Source organism: Cynocephalus volans, chromosome 7, assembly GCF_027409185.1.
Source record: "Cynocephalus volans isolate mCynVol1 chromosome 7, mCynVol1.pri, whole genome shotgun sequence".
Classification (NCBI taxonomy): domain Eukaryota; kingdom Metazoa; phylum Chordata; class Mammalia; order Dermoptera; family Cynocephalidae; genus Cynocephalus; species Cynocephalus volans.
The window spans coordinates 67,463,664-67,478,094 of NC_084466.1; the positions used below are offsets into that span (position 1 = coordinate 67,463,664).

The 14,431-nt window shown below is 38.3% G+C and overlaps 1 protein-coding gene across 3 annotated transcripts in view; it reads left to right on the forward strand.

Moving 5' to 3' along the window:
• The window catches only part of TRIM13 (tripartite motif containing 13), a 52,601-nt gene that overhangs the window by 23,605 nt on the left and 14,565 nt on the right, over positions 1-14,431 (forward strand). For all 3 annotated transcript variants that reach the window (XM_063101662.1, XM_063101660.1, XM_063101661.1), the window contains exon 2: positions 14,196-14,377. The gene's annotated coding sequence lies outside the window, so the exon portion shown is untranslated. The remainder of the gene's footprint in view (positions 1-14,195; positions 14,378-14,431) is intronic.

The following is a 14,431-nucleotide window of genomic DNA, read 5'->3' on the forward strand; positions in this document are numbered from 1 at the left end:
CACGGTTAGTCCCAAAGGCACAAGAATAGTCCAGAAATAGCTTAAAGAACACTGAGCCATGACATCTCCGCAAGTCAAACCTAAAGAAGAAAAGACCTGGTCAGTCTTTTGGGAAATTTTAATAATTTTTAAACTGGAATAAGAAAGTTCCTTGCACTCACTTGACGAGCTAGTTCATCTAATCCAACTACCTCATTTCTCAGATGAGGAAACTGAGGTTTATGAAAACTTTGGACTCCTCAAGAGGATGGATCTATAGAAAAATTATACTTCTTTCAAAATTCGGCTTTAGGCATGTGTTGAAAACATGGAGAGGTGGCCATTTGGAAAAAATGCACCGAGATCCTTCTCTCTCTCTCTCTCTGTCCAGATGCTCCTTGACTTACCATGGGGTCATGGTCTGATAAACCCATTGTAAGGTGAAAATGCATTTAATATCTGGATAAACCCATTCTGTATATTTAAATAGAAATATATAAAAATTTAAAAAGTTACAATATATAAAATGAGTATATTATATGTATGTGTATGTGTACACACACACACACACACACACACACACACACACACACACACACACAGGGCCCTTTAGCGAGGCAGCCACAGCCTAGTAGGTCGGTATATGGTTGTGACCCATCCTGACTATCTGGGTTTAAATTCTGGTTCATCACTTAGCTGTGTGACTTTGCAGAAGTTATTTAAACTCTCTGCCTTCATTTCCTCATTTGTAAATGAGGTTAGTAACAGTACCTGTTTCATTGGATTATTTTAAGGATTAAGTGAGTTGATCTTTGCAGAGCTCTTAGGACATTGCTTGGTACATAAGAAGTGCCATAATAACTATCTGCTAAATAAAATGCATAAAACTTTGGAAAGACTAATAATGAATATGGACAACATTTCAAGGGTATTTTTTTTAAAAAGGTTAGAAGTAGGCTTTTAATGTGTCTTTTTTGGGGAAAATAAATTGTCTAATAAATGATAAAGGGGTAAGAAAAAATGTGTGCTTAATCAACCTGACCACCAGACTGAGAACTAAAAGGCTTTAAGTTATGATTCCAGATGAGGCTCTGATTTACATAGTCCAGAAAAGTTACCTGACATCTTTATCATTTTGGAAAACTTAAAAAACAACCACCCCTAACTCAAATCCCCAAACCCTCAAAGAATTAAGTGCTTAAAGCATTTTTTTTATGTATCTCCTCACCATTCTTGTCTCAGAGGAACCATGACCCCCTCCAAGGCATCCCCCTCCCTTTTTCTGGGTGTCTCCCATTTGAAGGCATTTGAAGGTTACTGGGTTTTATCCTGGTTGTCTGTTGTTACTGTAGAGAGTGGCTGGCTAGAAGAAAAGAGGAATAAGGATAGTATGAGGGTACTTCAAAAAGTTTGTAGAAAAAACAGAATTGAAAGATAATAAAGATAATATGAATTTTTCTATGAACTGCTTGAAAGACCTCAACTGTTCATGCTATGTGGGGAGTTTTGACTTCAAAGTAAGCCACGGGAACGGGAAGTCTGTGGCCCAGGAGAAGGCCACTCAGACCCTGGCTGAGGACCAGGGCTGGGAGAATTGGGCCCAGATCTAAGAGCTATCACCAGACAGGCTAGAGCAGCTCTGAGAGGTGCTGACAAAACAGCATTTCAGTGTATTAGAGGCCCTGCTTGGGGGAAAGCACAGCAAAGTGTAGCCCTTAAATGCTACTGTGGGATGTGGCCCCAAGAGATGAGCCTGAGCCTAAGCGAAGGGGTCAGGGGGTCTTGTAGAAGGGAAAGTGGCTCAGAAAAGAGGCCCTGGCTTTGAAGTGGCAGGACGGAAAAGGTGTTGGAAGGAAGCCACTCAGGATACTTTGGAAAGTGAGGAAGATGACGTGAGGCTGAAAATCAAGAGCCCTTAAACAGGACAAGTTACAGTAATTCTCCCCAGCCAAAAGGAAGGGAAGGGCCTGAGCACTTTTCTGGCCTCTGCAACTTGCGGACACCTAGGAATCACCTGGGGATATTGTTAAAATGCAGATTCTGAGTCTATAGGTCCAGAATACTGCCTCAGATTCTGCATTTCTAGCAAGCTCCCTCGTAAAGCTGCTGGTTTTTAGGCCCCCCTCTCAGAAGTGAGGGTGTCTCCCAGACTTCGTAATAGAGAAGGCCAAACAGTGGACGTCATGTGTCAAACTCAACCACGGGGCAAATTCTTTGGGAGGAAGCCCTTCAAGCTCCAGTTCAAATTCAGTGGCCTTTGCAGGTTCCCAGGTAGTAAAAGTATTTCAGGTGGAGTTTAATTATAGGGTCAGGATGGAAAGGGGTCCCAGATTGAGAGACCCCTCACCAACCTCCCTGGGAGCTGGGAAGAAGAGTGGCTGGTTTTCAATGAGGTTGGGGGCAGGGCAGGCCCAGATCACCATTCATCAGGGAGATATGGCAAGGCAGAAGATGCTAGCAAGGACGTCCCTAAAGGGCCTGAAGCAGCTACTGAATTCACCACAGGCAGCTTTTCACATGCTACCTGGAGGCAACCACTGGGAGGTTTTGAAAGAAGATACTGGTTTACTCCACAGAAGCACTTGCTAAAGCAGATGACCTATTGAGAGAAGCTGCTAATTGTAATAGAAGCAGAATGTTATCTGTACTAAGTTTAAAACAGTTTTCCAGGGGGAAATGAGGACAGGCTGATGCAGCCAAAAAGGTTTGGTGTTGGCTTTGCAGAAAGCTGAGTTACACTTACAAATACGGCTGCCAGGTGTCCTGTATTGAACTGGATAGCATGGTATTACAGCTTCTGGTTTATTAAAATGCAGTAAGTGCCTGTTTTTTAAAAAATGATTATTTCAGATGTGCGTTATCTTAGGTTTTGATTGATTTTGAATCAGCATAGATTTGTAATTTCAGCTTTTAGTTGCTCCTTCTGCTAAGTATTGAATGGATAAACTACTTAAAAGAGCCTTTTGGAAAAAAAAAAGCCTTTTGAAATGTTAGGAATCCTTTTATTTATCTGTGTGCAAGTAAAATATTTCAACACTACTGTTAGGTATTCTGTTAAATAAAGTGAAAATCTGTTCCTTAGGAGAGGAGAGTACATTCTACAAGTCTCTGTAGGGTGGATATTTTTGTAATCCTATTTACTGATGAAGTAGAGGAAACAATTATCTTTGAGGTGATAATAAGAGCTAAAGTTTATTGAGGGTTTACCATGTTCCTGACGGTGGAAGCGCTTTACTTTACATCCTCTGCCTCTTTTCTCACAACTATCAGTGGTGGAGGTGTTCTAATTATCCTCATGCTACAGAAGAGGAAACAGGCTCAGAAAAATTAGGTATTGAGACCAAAAACCTGGAAGTTATCCTCAATTCCTCATTTTGTTTTAGACCCCTAATTCAATTTATCAAGTTCTGTCAGCTATAACTCCAAAATATATTTTAAAACTCTTTCCTTTTTTATGCCCTTGCTGAAGTCATGATTATCTTTCTTGCTTAGATGTTGCAGTAGCCTCTAAACTGCCCCCCCATATCACTCTTACCCTTAGTACCATCTTCCCTCCATACAATAGCCAGAGTGATCTTTTTAAACTGTAGAGCAGATAATATACTCTCCAATGGCTTCCCTTCATATTTAAAATAAAGCCCAAAGTCCTTTCCAGGACTTACAAGGCCCACCCAATCTGGCTCCTGATTGTTGCATGTAAATGCTTCATTCATTCATTGATTCTTTCAACAAATGTTTATTGAGAGCTTCCTATGTGCCAGGCCCTTTTCTAGATGCTGATCTATTGCTCCTGTACAGAACTGACATTCTAGTGGGAGGAAACAATAATCCTAGAAGTATGTAGCCTGACAGCTGGCAGTAAGCAGTATGGAGAGAAATGAAGCAGGAAAAGAGACTAGGGAGTGCCAAGTGACCGCAAGGGGCCACTATTTGTAATAGAATGGTTAGGAAGGCATTCCTAAGAAGGTGACATTTGAGAGACCTGAAGGAGAGGAAGGAGTGAGCCAAGTGGATTCTGGAGGAAGAAGATTCCAGGCAGAAGGAACAGCAAATGCAAAAGTCCTAAGGAAGAGTGTGCGTGGCATGTTTGAAGAACATCAAAGAGGCTGATGTGGCTGGTGTAGAGATAGTAAGGTAAGGGAGTGAGCAGAAGTCAGAGAAGTCTTGGGCATGGGTTGGGGAGAGGGCCGACCACATAGGAACGTGTAGGCCTCCCAGCCAGGGACTTGGACTTTGACTGAACAGGTGGGAAGCTGGGGGAGGAATATGAGCAGAGCAGTGATGTGACTGGGTGGAACTGTGGCTGCAGGGAGACCCGTGTAGCATCAGAGACAGGAGCAATAATGGTGGTGAGAACTAGAACGGTGGCCATGGAGGAAGAGAGAAAGGCTCAAATGTTGCTGAATGAATAGAGAATGAATGGACTTGCCCAAGGTCACTCAGCTAACAAGTGATGGAGCCAAGACTCACATGCAGCCGTCTGCCTCTACAGCCCTTGTCCTTTACCCGCTCAATAAGGTAAAAGATGACCTAGGAGGGAGGGGCTGCTACAGCCCCCGTGTGGCTTTTCGCCTTTCAGATTTTAGCAGCTTTTCTATGGTGGAGTGTGTGGGGAGGATGGGAGATACTCCTATAATGGAAGCTTTATTGGAAAAGGCAGAAGGGAGAGAAAATAATTTCTTGGACAGAAGAACAGCTGGAAGGACAACAAACAAACAAAGCAGTAACAGTGTATAGGTCTGATATTGGGGTATTGATCAATGGCCACTTAAACCTATGCGTGATTTTTTTTTCAAAGAGAATGCATTACATTTCAGAACTAAAAATGAAAAATAAAAAACCCTTTTTGGAGCTGGCCAGTTAGCTCAGTTGGTGAGAATTTGGTGTTATAACACCAAGGTCAAGAGTTTGGATCCCTATATCAGCCAGGCACCAAAACAAAAGAACGAAATGAAACAAAACAAAAAAGTTACCCCTTTTAAAAAAAGGGAAAATCTGTAAAGCTACAGACTATGGTGATGAAAGCAAAGGCCATGGCTTTAAAGTCACCTTTTCTGAGAGAGCAGCTGGTTTAGAAGATTAAGCTATGCAAATATAAGGCACTTAAATCTTTACTTTCATTAGGGATGACTTGGAGCTGCTATGCTTGTGATACAAAACTTATTCTTCCGTGTTATTTTCCATTTGCTAATCAGTTGGATCCATTTGAGTCAAACTGTGCCTTTGTAGACTTGGTTGCTTCTTTTGGAAGTGTTTCTTCATTCAAAATAGGTTATAGAAACAAGAGCTGAATTAGATACACAGCTGCAGAAAGCAGATTCCTACTTTCAAATTTAAGATGAAAACTATGAATATTGAGGGTATTTCTTTCATATTGAAACTGAACAACTTTCTTGGAAAAGTCCTTCTCTTTCTCAACACAGTCAGAAATTGATGGGTGGGGCAACCACATGCCCTGAGGAGGCAGGTATTCCCCGTTACGAGCAGGAGTTGGGGTCACACAGATGGATGCTTGAGTCCAGCTCTGCTCCTCATAGCTGGATGACTCTAGGCAAGTCACTTCACCTCATCTGCGAAATTCATGTCCCTAAAACTCCCTTGTGGGGTTGTAGTCATGATTAACTGAAATAATGTGTGTGGTGTCACAGAGTGATTTGCTTGATAGAGGGAAGTTATATAAATTGTTGGCAGACTACTTCTTACTTCTGAGGAGTTACGTTTTTGTTCTAGCTCTGTTGTTCATTGACAGGGTGACCATATAATTTATCATCCAAACTGGGAATGACTGAATGAATGAGAATAAAAGATGCCAAACCAGAGTGGAGTCAGGACTCTCACCAGGCAAACATGGTCGTACGGTCACCCTCCCTAAGACTAATGTGTGATGAGACTGAGGGGCCTGTGAAAGGGAGCTGGCTGCCATCATGCTGCCACCTACCTCTGGAGGGATAGCAAGAAAGAGGCGGATGGGGTAGACAAAGCAGGACCTTGTCTGTGCCGTAGTTAAGAACTAACAACCTGGTCTTTGAAAAATATTAAGAATGGAAGAACCCTTCTTTTCCTTGTCTCCTGAACATTATATTTGGCAAACGGCCTCCCTCTATTGTGCCCAGATTTTTTCTAGGAGATACAGATAGCCAGCATGTGCCAAGATAGTACCAAACCTGCAGCGGTCAGCTAAGGACCCTGGTGTGGGGTTAGAAGTAGGCCTTTTCTTGTGAGCCCGGCTATGTGGATTTATGCTACTGTGTTTATTTCTCTTTGTTACTTGCTGGCACAGTTGTACTCAAGCTTGCAGGGATTTAAGGATAACTGGCTCTACTTTAAAATACCTTTTCCCAGGCCCTCCCTGTAGACCTTTTAAATCCAAGTCCCTTGAGGTTCTGTATATTTAAACTAGTGTCAAGGGCAGTTTCTATGACCTTGAAGGTTGGGAAACATTGCCCTTGCCTTGAGAAAAGTCATCTCAACTTTCCAGCTTTGACTTGGTTGTGCCTTGGAAGTTAAGAAATAACTTTGTCATCTAATGCTTGTGTGTCAGCTAGGAAAGGAAGAAATGACCCGAGGGGCCTTGATGGAGCGGAGATCATCAGTGTGGTTTTCTCTAGAGAAAGATGAGTCTCTAGAACAGGGGCCTGGGTTTGATGGTCTCTCTGCTTCTGGGTCCTGCAGTCACGTGGGTACTCTTTTTTGGTGTTAATTTTGGAGGAGCTGGGCCTTATTTTTATTATAAAAAGCAGTGATTCTATGTCCCTGTACTTTATCAATCACTCTTTCTCTCTCTTGTTTCCCCATCATTCTTCCAAAAAGAACTGTTCATATTCCCTGTCTCCACTTCCTTAATCCTCATTCGCTCCTGACTGCAGTGGAGTGGAGGATAACCTGCCCTGTGTGGCCTTCAGCAGGTTAATGAACAACCCCAAGCCTCGGTTTCCCCACTGTGACTTCTAAAATGAAGTAATGCAAGAAAAGCATCTAACACAGCCCTGGCACATAGTAGACCCTTGATCTTCATCCTTTTACTTCCCCTCCCCACCTCTGGCCCCAATACAGAGATAGATTTCTTTCCATGAAATCATCAGTAACCTAACTGGAAGATAGCATAGTCATTTTTCAGGACTTAATTTAATTTCTTGTCAACATTTAACTATACTCAGTTCTTGAAATTCTTATTCTTTTCCTATGTTTATGCCATTTTTCCATTTTCTTCCCCCTGATGTTCCTAAAACATCACCTCTAGAGTGCCTACTATTAGAGGCTTTGCCTGCCCACAGATGTATCTTTAACAGTCATGGTATCCTGACTATACAAGGCTGCATGATCATTTGTTTCCTAAATAGGGACTTGTGTGAATAGCCACACGAGGGTTTAACTGTCTTTTTCCTTTACATACAATTTGCATTTAGGTATATTAATGGAATTATGCAGCCATTAAGAAGCGTCATTTTGAAGACTATGGAAAGATGCAGAATGATTAATATTTTATGGAGATATAGTGCAATGTAAAATGCTACACGTTAAAAATCAGGGTGAGATCTTAAGAAGGCATTATGGCCACATGACCCAAAGATAATAGAATCTTTCCCTAGACTGTAACCACACACCCCCGTACCCAAGATTGCCCAAGGAAGGGAAGTAGACACATAGGGAAGACTAGTTCCACTTCTCTGTGAGTACTGTGGTAAGCTGGGCCTGAGCACTGCTTTGGGCTTCAGAACTGAAGCCTTCCTCTATCTTTCAAGCATCAGTAGACTCTTACCTCAGCAAGAGCACACCAGACAGGGATGCCTGGTTCTCTGCCTGAGAGGGAACAGATCCTGGTTTCAGCAGTGAACAAAGAAGCATCAAGGAGGAGGAAAGACTCTCTTGGGTATGCTGAAGTTAGCTCATATTGGTTCAGGAGAGCTGCTTCTCATCATCTCTTCCCAACTCTTCATTCACTGAAGTCGAGTTAGCTTGAAAGCCATGGTGGGAGTATTCACACCATGGAAATCAGCAGACATCACAAAGTAGAGCTTCCCTCCACCCCCTGTCCGAAGCTGATTGTTAACTATTTATCAGCACACCACTGGGAGAGTGCCAGAAAACATGTTAGCCTCCCCGATGATTTGAGCGGGCCCTAGCTATGTGTTTCATTGTAGGAAGAGTTACAGATGTATCTGGATTCATGTCTGTAATAACAAAGATGACAGTGAGGATGATAACACTTACTGAGCTCTTTGTTACTGTACTTCACATGCATTCCCTTATTAGATATTAAACCACTTTATGAAATACAGGTTGCCATTACCTCTATCTTAGATTTGAGGAAACTGAGGATTAGAGCACTTAAGTAATTTGTCCAATGTTACACTGCTGGTGAATAGAAGATTCTGATTCTAATCCAGGCAAGGCCACTCTAGAGTCTCGGCTCTGACTTCCATGGCAACCCGTTCCTGGGGAAGGTTGGCAGAGAGTGGCAAAATTTCCTCCCCAACTAGCAATTGACAGCATGAATACTATGATGGAAACATTTATATTAAAAAATGTGCATCCTTGTGTATTATGATACTATTTTTATGTAAGGTTTTCAAACCTGCAAAACAATACTATACTCATGGATATTTACATGTTAGTTAGTTAAAAGTATAAAAACTTACATGGAGGTAATGTAGATACATAGCAATTTTGCATACTATCAGTTTTTGTATATTTAAACTATTTCATAATAAAAATTTAATATATTTCTATGCAAGGTAGTGTAAAAATCAGACTGCTTTTATAAGTGAAATTATATGTAGTTCTAATTATTTATTTAAAAAATTTTAATGTTATTATTATATTGTATTTTCAATCAAAAATTTAAAAAAATGAGTGTATGCAAAAACTGATGAAACTAGAATCAAGATCTATAGTCTAGTTAGTTGTATTGTGCCAATATCCATTTCCTGGGTTTGATAATGCACTATCCTACAAATGTCATCATTTGAGAGAACTGAGTGATGCAATGGATTATTACTTTTAAATGAATTAATAAATATATGTTATTTTTATTTATTATTCTCAAAAAGTTTGAGATCTCTGTGTTTTTGGAGCCTTCCTCTCATTCTTGGGTGCTGTTAGATGTTTCCCCTTTGTGCTTCCATTACATCACTTATCACATTGCAGGTTATGTTTATAAAGTATCATACACTGTAAAAATGTTGTTATTCTTTTCCAGGAAACTTTAATAGGCCATCAACCTATTTCCACTTTTAAAAATTGAGGTATGATTTACATATCATAAAATTTACCCTTTTGAAGTATACAATTCAGTGGTTTTTAGTATAGTTACACAGTTGGGCAACCATCACCACTAACTCCAGAACTTTTTTATCAGCCCAAAAGGAAACCCTGTAATCATTAGCAATCTCTCATCATTTCTCGCTCTCCCCAGTCCCTGGCAACCAATAATTAACTTTCTGCCTACATGATGTATTTTGCTTTTTCTGGGCATTTCATATGAATGGAATCATACAATACTCATATGTGGCCTTTTTGTCAGGTTTCTTTCACTTAGCCCAACGTTTTCAAGGTTCATCCATGTTTAGCAGATATCAATACTGCATTCCTTTTTATGGCTAAACAATATTCCATTGTATAAATAGACCACATTTTGTTTATTCATTTATTATTTAATGGACATTTGGGTTGTTTCCATCTTTTGACTATTCTGAATAATACTGCTGAATGAACATTCTGTATATGTTATTGTGTGAATATATGCTGTCAATTCTCTTGAGTATATCCAGGAATAGATTTGCTGGATCATATGATAACTCTACATTTAAGTTTTTCAGACACCGCCAAACTTTTTTCCAAAGCATAGGTCAGCCACTTTTAAAAGAACTTTTTTGTGATTATAAGAGTAATACATTATAGAAATTTTGAAAAATCCAGAAAAGAATCATGATAAAATAAAAATCAATCTCACTTTTTACTACTATGGATATTCATTGTTAATGCTATGATTAACACACACATACATACACACACACATAACTGGCATCATACTGTATACACTGTTTTGAAATTAGCTTTTTCAAACTTACAAAAGATCATGAATTTTTCAAGTAGTTAGGTAGTCTTCTAAAACATGATTTTAAAATGGCTATTATATTGTATGAATGTACCAGGGTTTATTTAAGTCATATCCTTTTGATGGATAATTAGGATATATATATATATATATATATATATTTTTACGAGTAAGGGGATTGCAACCCTCAGCACAGTGTGGTCCGCACCCTGCTCAGCCAGTGAGTGCATCGGCCTTCCCTATATAGGATCTGAACCCACGGCCTCGGTGCTACCAGCACCACACTCTTCCGAGTGAGCCATGGGGCTGGCCCAGATAGTTAGGATATTTCTAATTTTTCCCTGACAATTTGTAATATATGAGTTATGGTATTTATGGTTATTTTCCTAGAATAAATTCCTAGAAAGTATATGTATTTTGAGTGTTTTTGATACAGATTACCAAACTTTGCTCCGAAGGGTTGTATCTATCTATGTTGGTCTCCAGCAGCAAACCAGATGGCCTGTACCATGAGACAGTGGCCTACTGGTCATTATGTTTTAAATCTCTGCCAATTTAATGAACTAGAAAAGGGGTGTCAGTGTTTTGCTTGGCATTTCTTTGGTTATGATAGAATAAATTTTTTTTCTCATGCTTATTGATCATTTGTATTTCTTTTTTATGAACTGCTTTTCATATACTTGATCTGTTTTTCTATCTTGGTGTTTGTCTTGTTATTCATTTGGAAGAGTTTGTAATATAGTTATGTATATGGCATATATTTGTTCCAATGGAGTTTGTCTTTTTTTTTTTTTCATGAATTTACCTTTTTTCTGTTTTGTATACATCACAAAAGTAATAGCTGTTCAATGTAAAAATACAAAAAACTATGAAAACATAAAACATAGATACTGAAAATTTCCCATATTCCATTCTTTCAAATTGAGAATTTGATGTATATTCCTACAAATGTTTTCCTATGCCTATTCTACCAATTACATTTCTTTTCAGAATTGAAATCATAGTGCATGTACTGTTTTTAACTTGATTCTTCACTTGCTATTTCTTATACATCAATGTCATTATATGCAGGTTTATCTTCTCTTTTTAATAGTGGTATACTATTGTATGACATTGCATTTTTTTAACATAAAAAGTATTACACTTTTATTTAGTCATATCATTCAGTCTTTTGTATGGTATATTACTTAATGTTTATGCTCAGAAAGAAGTTTCACATTTTTTTATAAGAATTCTCTTACTATTCACGAAATCCTCCTTTATTTTAAGAGACGTGCTATGCTGTGAAAAAGAGAGACTACTGACATATCTGTGTAAACTATAGGAGGTGTCTGACTATACAGGAGGAGTATAATAAACCTTGCTATTGTATATGAAGGGTGGAAAGATACTTGTTTTGATAAAATAAAATATATGGATGTGACTATTTCCATTGAATTAAAATTCCGAGTACGTTATCATTTCAGCTGGTCTCAACAGCTACTTTTTAGAAGTTTGAAATATATCAATAATCTTTGAAATAGAGAACCCTTACTTCCTTAAAACGTTCATGAAATTACTGGGCTAGGTGTTGGGAATGCAGTGATGAGAAAACACACACACATACACACACACACACACACACAGACACACATACAGACACTCCTGGCTCTTATGTAATTTACAGACAAGCGGGGAGACAAGCCTTATTCAAATAATCACACAAATAAATATAAAACAAACTGTAGTGTGCATGATGGAAGAAAAGTATAAGATGATAAAAGATGATCAAGAGGTATCTGTTCTCAGCCTGAAACATCTGTGGGAGAGGAAGGAGCATGCCTCTCCAAAGTATTTAAGTGCGAATAGTTTTCATCATTTAAAAAACTATAAAAAAGAACAACAACAACAATAACAACAACAAAAACCACAGGCGATCATTTTGGGACCTCTGCTTTACAGAGTATGAGAGAGTCATTAATTGTTTGTTAAAATTCTGGGAGTGTCCTAAAGGTGAGTGAGAAATTACAGAATTTCAATGCTGGGTAGAAAAGGGTGACCCAGCAAGTGTTGTTGAGTTGTGTAGGAATGAGTGTAGTGTTACTGAAGGCAGGGAAGAGAGGGCCTTTTACGGAGGAGGCAGAGGGGCCGGCCCGTGGCTCACTCAGGAGAGTGTGGTGCTGATAACACCAAGGCCACGGGTTCGGATCCCATATAGGGATGGCCAGTTAGCTAACTTGGGAGAGTGTGGTGCTGAGAACACCATGTCAAGGGTTAAGATCCCCTTACAGGTCATTTAAAAAAAAAAAAAAAAAAAGAAGGAGACAGTATTCAGAATCGAATGCTGCTAAGAAATCAAGGAAAATAAGAACTGAAAAAAATGTCCATTTGATTTTGCAACACCAGAGGTTAATGGCTTTCACAAAATGCCTATAATGTGCCGATATCATATAACTGGTCTCATTCATCTTCTGAATTGTCTGTGTCTTTTGACTGACTGGGAATGTGGGCTGCTTTATACAGATCCCAAGCTTCTGGAGATCTGGCCACATTCTAGCAGCAACCTGTATGGTATTATAAACAAGACCATTATATGATAAACACATTTCGATAAGGGATTTATTACCAAATGCTTTGGTATCAGAGAGACCTAAGCAGACTCATGTTAAAAAAATATGAAGCATTTATTTCTTGTGCAGTGTTGTATAGATAGGTATCTGATAAATATAGATCCTCAGAACCAAAGTTCTATGAGATGTACTATTGCCTTTATTTAAGATAGAGTGTGTTTAAGGTACAGGAATCTACCAGCTGTTGAAAACTGCAGAACTCTTATCCATGCTGTACTCTTATTCGCAGAAGAAATACTCTAAAAATGTCCCAAAGCCAGGATAAAAGCAATTATCTAAGCCAAAATGATAAGACTTTGTCATCATAATTGACATTTTTCAAGATAAAAATCAAGCACATAATGATTAATGAACTCAACAGAAAGATTCAAAATAAACAATTTGTACAAATCAAGATCTCTTAAGCAATTACAAATATATAGTATTTACTAGTCTTTACCTGAGTTAATCATTTCATAAAGCCCTCATAAAGTTACTCATCATCAAAAATAAAATTCTACATACATGGGAATTAAATTTAGAAAAAACCATTTCTTATAATTAAATGTAATTAATCATTGCTAAAATGTCAAAACAGTAACACATTTCAGAGAATATATATGCAATGATTTTTAAAATTCTAGTGAGGCATGCTGTAAAATGTAGCTAAGCAACATATTAACATTGGTCACTTACACAACATAGTTAAGATTATAGTAAGATAAATTTTATACATATGATGATATATATAAATGTATGAACACATAATTTTCTTCCGGAGAATTATAGAATATTTGCCACCATTAATTCTTTCTGTTACATTTATTTACAAATTGATAACGTTAACAGGCAATATATTTGATATTTAAATGGCTCAACAGGACTGAACCATATATGATGTACTTTTATATACATTATTGCATTTAAAAATCTATAATTTTTAATAACAAACCTCAAAAGTATTAAAATAAAGGAAATTTCTTCTTCCTTAATTGTTGGACCCTGTTATCAGATTGATTTCCTAAAATTCTGCTTTCTTCTTGTTAGTACCCTATGCATCATTATTCAGTGGCTTCCCATTTCCTACAGAATGAAGTTGAACTCTTTCTTCTGACATTCAAAATATTCCACAATTTGGCCTCTAACTTTATTTCCAGGCCACGCTCTTTATTGACCAGTCTCAGCAAAGCTCATTTCCACCAAGCGTGTGTTTTGTTCCTCATCTTGAATGCTCTTCCTTTTCTTTTCTTCAAATCCTATGATCTTTAAAGGTTCAGTTCAACCCCACCTCCCCTGTGTAATCTTCTCTGTAGCTTCTCTTGCCCTCCCCTGACCTTGTCTTCACCCTCACTTTGGCTCTTAAACATACAGTATTATGTACTGTTACTAAGTAACAGTACTTGTTTTTTCAACCAAGTTGGAAATTCCTTAATTGGTGTCTTTGGTGTCTAGCGCAATCCTGAGAATTATAAAATTTGACTGAGTATAAAATTATAAGCATATGCTAGTATCACCTTAATTACTTCTGGCTTACTTTATTTTACTCTTACAGTTTTTCTTTCCATCTACAGAAACAGCATAACCAATGGCCGAGGTTACTGTTGCTGAAGTGTCTCCCATTCTCTTCCAAAGCTAACTCATCTTGCTATCGGCACCGTTTAATGCATGATCTTCACTGTGCAACTGAAATATATGGAGTCTGGAATTTTCTTCAAACCAGGGACTAATCCTCTTTAATTTTATCAAGTCTTAGGTAAGTTTCTGTCTTTTTTGGTAAGTGTATTGTTACAGGTAGATTGTTTCCCTT